The 8,718-nt window shown below is 51.1% G+C and overlaps 1 long non-coding RNA gene across 1 annotated transcript; it reads right to left on the bottom strand.

The window, feature by feature from the left end:
* Positions 1 to 807: 807 nt before the first annotated feature.
* On the bottom strand, positions 808 to 7,998 carry LOC129400062 (uncharacterized). Its single transcript, XR_008627403.1, has 3 exons — positions 7,944 to 7,998; positions 5,438 to 5,524; positions 808 to 1,910 (listed from the first exon to the last, which is right to left on the bottom strand). It is a non-coding gene; the product is annotated as an uncharacterized LOC129400062 (long non-coding RNA).
* Between the last annotated feature and the right edge of the window lie 720 nt (positions 7,999 to 8,718).

The raw sequence follows: 8,718 nt of genomic DNA, 5'->3' as shown, positions 1-8,718 counted from the left end.
GTAAGGCAAATGCCCTCCCCACTGTGCTATCACTCCATCCAACCCCTTCTGACTTATTTCACTGAACACGAACCCTGGGTCCATGCATGCCAGTACAAAAGGCCAGATTTCCTGAGTTCTTCTTTTCCCACAGTTGAATCTCATTATGTCCTGGACACACCCCTCAGCTTCTTTACTCCCTGATATCAGTGGGAACATGGAAGGATTCCAAATCTCTTTTTTTTGTCTTGAGGGGGATACCTGGCAATACTCAGGGGCTACTCCTGACTCTGAGCTCAGGGATCACCCCTGGCGCTGCTCAGGGGATCCAAACCTGGGTCGGCCACGTGTAAGGCAAAAGCCCTCCCCACTGGACGATCGCTCCAGCCCTCCAGGTTCCAAACCTTGGCTGTGGTAGGTGGTGCGGCTGGAAGGCAGGCACACATCTGGCCTTTCAGATGTGGTTTGGGGCTCTTCAGATGGATGCCCAGGAGTGGAGTGGGCAAGATCATCTGGTGGTTCTATTTTTAATTCTCCGATACTATACCGATTTACCTTCCCACTTGCTAATCCACGGAGGGAAATTTGTGGAGAATCAGTGGAACCAGTAAGCACAGCGGGCGGCTGGTTGCAAAATCAATAGACAAAAATATGTTATGGACCTGGGGGCACAGCTAGGGTGGGTGGCTATTTGCCTTCCGTGACTGTTTCATGAACGTGTGTGTGGTCAGAGGCGCTGAGACAAGGAACACAGAAGAAATGTATTTCATGGAGGGTCTAGGTTCTCCCTGACTCTTAGACAAAGGTAGAGAGCCCTGTAGTCTCCTTTTATTGATCACATCATCAAGGCATCAAAAGAAGTTACAGAAAGAACATTGAGGCAGCAAAACATGCATTGTTTCCTTGCATCTGCAGGCCAGTAATTTTGGCCTCCGGAAAGATACAAAACCAAAACATTTCTTGGGCTACAAGCATTTGGATATACATTCCAAAGACAAGGCTGGGTTGCCAGCTGAAATCTACACTTCAAATACAAACTTTCCACCCCCCCACCTGAAATCTACATCCCAAAGACTAGGCTGGGCCAGAGCCTACAATTTATACAATATCAAAGGTCAGGTCTGGCTAACACCTGAGATCTGCATGCCAAAGATCAGCAAGGCTTCTGTGAGAGAAGGAAAACTGCTCTTTTCAATATACTGAAATTATTTTCTGAAGGCAGCTTGAAGGGGGAAAATGTTCCTGTCTGTAATACAGTCTATGTAGGCTCGCCCTGATAGCTCAGTCCATCCCCAACATGTGACCGCTGCCCTGCACATGTGCAGGGTTCCCTAAGTCCGACCAGGAGCTATCCCGAAGCACGGAGCCAGGAGTCAGGCATGAGCACCGCTGGGCAAGGGTCCAAAGAAAGAAACAAACCAATGGCTGCATTTCCATTCGCCAACAATTAACAAGAAAAGAAAGGAAGATAACAGCCATATTTGACATCACAGCAGTGAGCGGGGCACTGGGCCAGGGGAGGGCGTGAATGCTGAAGCATGGACCTGGCACCTGTGAGGTTCTGGGTTTGATGTCTAGCGCTTAGTGAGGTCTCCGGGTGTGACCTCAGAGCACTGCCAGTGGTTCAAGACCCCCAAGCACTGCCCAGCGTAGCTCCCTATGGAAACAATCAGAGGACCAAAGACAGTGCAGAGGTGAAGGTGCAGGCGTGCCATGGCCAATCTTGGTTCAGTCCCTGGTACCATATGGTCCTTTGAGATTTGGATGACGCAGGGGCCGGAGTGATAGTACAGCAGGGAGGGCGTTTGTCTTGCACGCGGCCAACCTGTGTTCAATCCCCAGCATCCATATGGTCTCCCAAACACTGCCAGGAGTGATTCCTGAGCACAGATCTAGGAGTAACTCCTGAGTATCACTTGGTGTGAACACCCCTAAAAAACGCAAAAAAAAGAAAAAGATTTGGAAAGACCCCAAAACTGCCAGGGTGACCCCCAACCGGCAGGGCCCCCACAGTCTCGGTGTACACAATGAATTCACAGCGTACTTAACTGATGGCTAAGAATCCCTGCAAGGCCACCCCCATTGAATTAACTAAGCTATTTTTAAATTTTTAGTTGGGCCACCCCTGGCAGTGTTCATGGCTGACTCCTAGCTCTATGCTCAGAGATCACGTTTGGCCACACTGTGGGGACTCTAGGGGATGCCAGGGATCACACCCAGGCCAGCTCTATGCCAGGCAAGCACCCTCCCCACTCTACTGTGGTTCTGCTCGCCTCCTCCCAATTATAAACAAGAAATAACCAGAAACGCATTCATCAGGGGAGACAGAGACTTGTATGTGGAAACGGCCATAACTGGAGGCGGAAAGAAACAGCACAGAGGGCAGGGTGTGTGCCTTGCATGGGGCTGGATCAGGTTCAATCCCCGGCACCCTCCAGAGTTCCCTGGCACAGAGCCAGAAGTCAGCCCTGAGCAGTGCTGAGTGTGACTCCAAAAGCAAACCAACAAATCACCTCAAATTATAGCATTCTTTAAGGAGTTCAAACTCTGTACAAACACACAAAGAATGCAACAGCTGAATCCCTAAGACTGGAGCTAGGAGTCCAGAGGGGCCCTCAGAACTATGGGTAGTGGGTGCAGGAGGAGGGCCTAAAGGCAAGCGAGGGGCCCAAGCGACAGTAGGGTACTGGTCTTGCACGCGGCCGACCTGGGTTCAATTCCCAGCATCCCATAGGGTCCCCCAAGTACCGACAGGAGTAATCCCTGAGCATTATCGGGTGTAACACCCCCCCCCCAAAAAAAGTCCTAGTGAGAACAAATGAAACAAAATAGAATGTTATATGATGATGATTATAAAGGCTGTTGAAGAAAAAAAAAACAGGGACCCAAGCAAGAGTACAGCAGGGAGGGTGCTTGCCGTGCACACGGCAGACCCGGGTTCGATTCCTGGGCACCCCCCAGGGTCCCCAGCACCACTAGGGATGGAAGAACTAACTAACACAGGAGGGGAAGTGCCATACAGAGTCCATCGCCACGGCCTGAACTCCTGGTCTATCTCTGACCCAGGAATTAAAATTCTATATAAATCCTATGAGCCTTGTGAGAGGAACACAGACTGGCTCTGTAGAATCACCTGGAAGAGAAGTCAGAGCCGTGAGCACCAGAGAGGAGCACAACTGATGGCTCTGACCAGAAAGGAGGGCCAGAAAAGAGCTGGAAAGGCCCTGACCAGCCTCACCCTCAGGCACCAGCTCACAGATCCGCCCAGAAAGACGGTGTCAGATGCTCCTTCCTCTCCAGGAGACACATAGGTGGGTTGGGATCCCGGCTGCCCATCGTTCTCATGGACGGCAAAGCAAGCAGCTGACCTGCTGTCCTGTTTCTCAGGGCCCTTGAGTTCACTCTAACTGAAAATTTTATAATGTTTGAACACACATATCTAGCTCAGTGCATGAAAACTAGGGCCTGGAGCCAGAGCTATAGAACACAGGGAAGGGAGTGCACTTGCCTTGCACATGGCTACCCTGGTTTGACCTTCCGCATCCGTATGGTCCCCAAAGCCCACCAAGAGTGATTCCTGCGTGCAGAGTCAGGAGGAAGCCCAGACCAATGCTGGGTATGGTCCCAAAACAAAAACAAACTCCACAAATATGAGTTCTGTACTTAGTAGAAAAAAGAACATCTACTATCACAACTTTCTGGAATTGACCCAGAGTAAATGCTTTGTTACGGTGGCCACAGAGACAGCACAGAGTATGGGGTGCCTGCCTGGCACGCACTTCAAGCAAGTTTCAACCTAATCAGCCAAAGGGTCCCCTCGGCTTCCATGGGGTGATTAATCAGCAGAGCCAGAAGTAACCCTTTAGCATTGTTGGGTGTGGCCGCCAATTAAAAATGGACCAATTATACTGTGGCAGGCTGCTTGCTAGGCCAGGGCCTGCACTCCTGGCCTACCTTTGGCCCCAGGAATTCAAATTCTATGTAAATCCTGTAAACCCTGTGATAAGGACACAAAATGGCATGCCAGAGGAGGGTGGGACAAGGCCCAGCTGGTAGAGGCCATGGCAGGGCTGCTGACACCTGAAAGTTCCTGATGAGACCCTGAGCCAAAAACACAGGCTGCAATTTCGAAGGTTTGTAGGGGCCAGAGAGAGACCAGTGGGCAGGGCACGTGCCATGCATGTAGCAGACTCAACTTCACACCCTGAATCCCTAAGCAGTGATCCCTGAGCACTGCTGGATTTGACATCTTCGCTCCCCTCCCCTCCAATAAAGGGACAGAGGAAGTCATCTGCCAACAGTGATGTGTGATATCCAGCAATATATCTCAAGGGTCAATTCTTTGGTTTGTTTATGTTTAGAGGCCACACCCTGTGATGCCGAGAACTTACAGGTCAGGTTTTCACAGACTATGTCATTTTTTCCCCCCACTTTTTGGGTCACACCCAGCATTGCACCGGGGTTACTCCTGGCTCATGCTCTCCTGAAATTACTCCTGGCGGTGCTTGAGGGACCATATAGCATGCTGGGAATCGAACATGGGTCGGCTACGTGTAAGGCAAACACCCTACCCATTCTGCTATTGTCCCACCCTGACTAGGCCATTTTACTCATTCAGTTATGTGATCTTGTGGAAGGAAAATAGTGGGGAAAGTACATCTGGCCCAAAAGAAGTCTAAATGATGAAAGTCTGTAATTTTTCTCAGACTCAAACTCCTTTGTTTCCTCCTGATAGCCTCTTGTTGAAAGTATTCCAGAATGTTCATATCTAAGGACTTCCAATGAAGGTATGAAGAGGGGCAGGAGAGAGCACACCAGGTTAGAGCAGATTTCTGGCCACATGGAAGCTCAGGGACCTTCACCAGTACCCACTGTCACTGGTACTGTGAGCAAGAGCAGGGCACAGCCCTCAAGCACTGCCAGGTGTGCTGACAGATCCCACCCCATCTGCTCCCCAAGTAGTGAGATAGACCCAGGGACAGGAGCTCAAGGGCTGAGCATCTGCTTTACTGGTGGGGGACATGGCACGGCTTCCCTGCATTGAGAGACACATAGACAGAGGGGCAGAGTCCCTGACCAGCTTCAAGTTTGTAGCAAAAATGGGAAAACAAAAAAATGAGGCAGGAGAGAATCCCACAACAGCCAAAAATAATTTGGGAAACACCAGGCAGTGCTCAGCGAACTCTATGGGGTGCGGGAGAATGAACTGCTCGGCCGCATTCAAGTCATGTGCCCTGTCTGCTCTCCTATTGCTTTGGCCTTTTCTTTCTTGATTATCTTTTGTGGTATTTGGACCACACCTCTCGAAGCTCAGACAATCCTATGGGGTATGGGAAGATTGAACCCAGGTTCATCCTGAGACTGTGCCTCCTGGCTGTACTAAGGCTCCCACCCCTAGAGTGAGACATTTAAAACCTAGGACAACAGGTCTGCAAACCCCGTTTCTGAAAGTACTCACCCAAAAAGACAGGGGGTCTCTGACCCGGGAGAAACCGACAATGAGAGAATGCTCTGAAACTTGACAGGTGCAGCACAAATTCCTTTTCTGAGAAAAAATAAAACCATACAGAGTTAGCAGAGACAGTAAGTGGATAGGATGCAGCTGAGCCGGAGTCAATGTGCAAGAGCACACAGGTTTCCCCACCCCAATGCTGCCAGGACCCATACCTGAGCTAAGATCCAAGAGTGAGCCCTGAGTACCTGTCAGCTGTGGCCCCCAAGCTACAATTAATAATAATAATAATCCCGTTGCTCATCAATTTGTTTGAGCGGGCACCAGTAACGTCTCTCACTGAGAGACTTATTGTTACTGTTTTTGGCATATCCAATATGCACAGGTAGCTTGCCAGGCTCTGCTGCACGGGCTCGATACTCTCAGTAGCTTGCCCGGCTTTCCAAGAGGGGCGGAGGAATCGAACTCAGGTCTGCTGAGTGAAATGCGAACGCCCAACCACTGTGCTATCGCTCCAGCCCAATAATAAAAAATAAATAAATAAATAAATAAATAAAAATACAGCGGGTGGAGTTCTTGTCTTGCACATGACTAACCCAGGATTGATTGCCAGCATGCTGTTTCCCTGAGCACCACCTGAGGTAGGAAGAACAGCTGAACATTGCCAAGTGTTCTCTCCCCCTGAAAAAAGAACACTAAAAATTATTTTAAATAATTGACAGAGAAGCGGCAGGCATTCTGGTGAGCAACGCGGCCCGGACAATGCTCCAGACCCGAATCGGGGCTAGCAACACTGGGGGGCCGGAGGGAGGAGGTGCCGCCAGCACACCTTCTCCAGATGGAACCCTGGCGACACTGAGCAGCAACTAACACGGCTCCAGGATTCGGGACTGGGACAGATCCGAGCCGCGGGGGCCACTGGAGTGGGGCGGCGCCAGCCCAAAACTCTGAGTGGTCCCAGCCGCCGGAAGTCACGCCCTCGACCCACCCTCGGCGACATCTTGATGCCACAATCCACAGAGAAGCGGCAGGCATTCTGGTGAGCAACGCGGCCGGACAATGCTCCGGACCCGAATCAGGGCCAGCAACACTGGGGGGCCGGAGGGAGGAGGTGCCGCCTGCACACCTTCTCCAGATGGAACCCTGGCGACACTGAGCAGCAACTAACACGGCTCCAGGATTCGGTACTGGGACAGATCCGAGCCGCGCGGCCGCTTTAGCTCTAAAACTTTAGTTCTAAAACCTGAAAACATACAATCTTTGAATGGAAAACTAATTATCAAATGCCTCCTTATTAGGGTTATCTTGTTTTGGGATATAACTCCCACAACAATAGTGAGTTTTGTGTTGATATATGGAACGTAATCAAGGTGAAGAGAAAATAAAGTGAGGTTCATCAGTTATACAGTTGGGGTGGGGGGCGGGGGTATACCGGGGATTTTGGTGGTGGAATATGGGCACTGGTGAAGGGATGGTGTTTGAATACGGTATAACTGAGACATAAACCTGAGAACTCTGTAACTTTCCACATGGTGATAAAATTAAAAAAAAAAATTAAAAAAAATTATTTTAAATAATTAAAGGTGTGGTGACCAACGGTGATCCTAGATTCCATTATGGTAGGGCTTGGGGTACATCCTGAAAGTGACCAGGCTACATCCTGCTACATTTTCACACTTGGTTGCACGAACCCCTCTGGTCCAACACAGCCCAGATGCTATACCCGCTTCCGCCAGGGTCTCTTACAGCTCCGCATCTCCCAGGATCCCAAAACCATACTGCGGGAGCATGGAACCTGGGAAAATCAAAATGATCAGCCAAATACTTCTGAGTCCCAAGCCAGTGAAGAGGGTAGTGCACTGGGAGAGCATCTGCCTTGCACGAGGCTGACCAGGACCAATCCTGACATTCCATAGGACCCTGAGTACTGCCAGGGAGTCCCCTAGTGCAGAGACAGGAGTGACCCTGAACGCAGCTGGAAGTTGGACAAAAAATTATGAAAAAAAACATTGTTTTTTAATTAAAAAGAGAGAATCGCCTTTCCCCCCTTTCCAGGGAAACCGACCCTTTGGCCCTGACTCCATAATCACTGTGATAATGGAAGTGGCCTGCAAAGGACCGGCCTGGGAACATTCCTGAGTGATCCCCAGCCCCAGCCCGTGACCGCCCTGGGGGCTCCCAGTGTCCCTGCAGGACCCAATGGTGAGGCAGCTGCGCATGCCCCACCGACATGCGGGGAAACTGGGGAAACTGAAGCTCCCTCTTGCTCTCTCTTTCTCTGTGGTTGGCGGCCAGAGCGATAGGGGAGCAGGGAGGGCGCGGGCCTTGTCCAGACATCCCATGGGGCCCCCCGACCCCCCCCCAGGATCCCGATCGCAGAGCCAGGAGTCAGCCCGGAACCCCGCCGGGTGTGGCCTGACCTCCCCGGGACTCGCGCCCCATCCCAGCTCTGAGGTAAGTTCCCTCAGAAACTCCCTCGTCTCCCTGAAGGGCAGGAATGAATAAGACAGACCTCGGCAGGACGCTGGGGCCACCTGGGTGAGGCCGCCAACCCTGGCCATGGACAGAGTGACCCCGCAGGGACGCCCACCCGCCCTGGGCACCCCCTTCCCGTGCCGACCCTGCGCCTCGCGCTCTGACAATGGCGGCCAACTGGAAATGCTGCCACCCTCAGACAGGAACTCTGTGACGTCACTCGCACTTCCGGCCAGAGATTTAAAGGGCCAGGCTCCAACTATTTCTGACTGGGTACTTTCTGGTCAGAAAAGTTTTTTTTCCTGTTTCTCATCTTGGATCAAGTCAGCAGGAAATCTTGGTGACTTGGGATCACCAAGTACTGAACAGACAGACTTCTGTGAGGCTTATTTCTGAGCACTGTCAAAAGTAACCCGAGAACCACAAGAAAACGCCCTCTGTATCGCTGAGTCCAAAAACAAAACAAGAATTTCTTACTATATTTGACAACCACTTTTGATTTGAGGGCAAATTTAGCCAGAGAGAGAAGAGAGAGGGTCACCCAGGTGCTCCTGGAAAGGGCACCCGAGCTGTACATCCTGGCTGGTAAGGCACAGACAGGGATCAAAAGGACCGTGGATCCCATGGGCTATTCTTTTTTTTTTTTTTTTTTTTTTTTGCTTTTTGGGTCACACCCAGCGATGCTCAGGGGTTACTCCTGGCTTTGCACTCAGGAATTACTCCTGGCGGTGCTTGGGGGACCATATGGGATGCCGGGGATCGAACCCGGGTCGGCCGCGTGCAAGGCAAACGCCCTACCCGCTGTGCTATCG

This window comes from Sorex araneus, chromosome 1 (assembly GCF_027595985.1).
Source record: "Sorex araneus isolate mSorAra2 chromosome 1, mSorAra2.pri, whole genome shotgun sequence".
Taxonomy (NCBI): Eukaryota; Metazoa; Chordata; class Mammalia; order Eulipotyphla; family Soricidae; genus Sorex; species Sorex araneus.
This window is presented reverse-complemented; position numbering and strand designations above follow the sequence as displayed.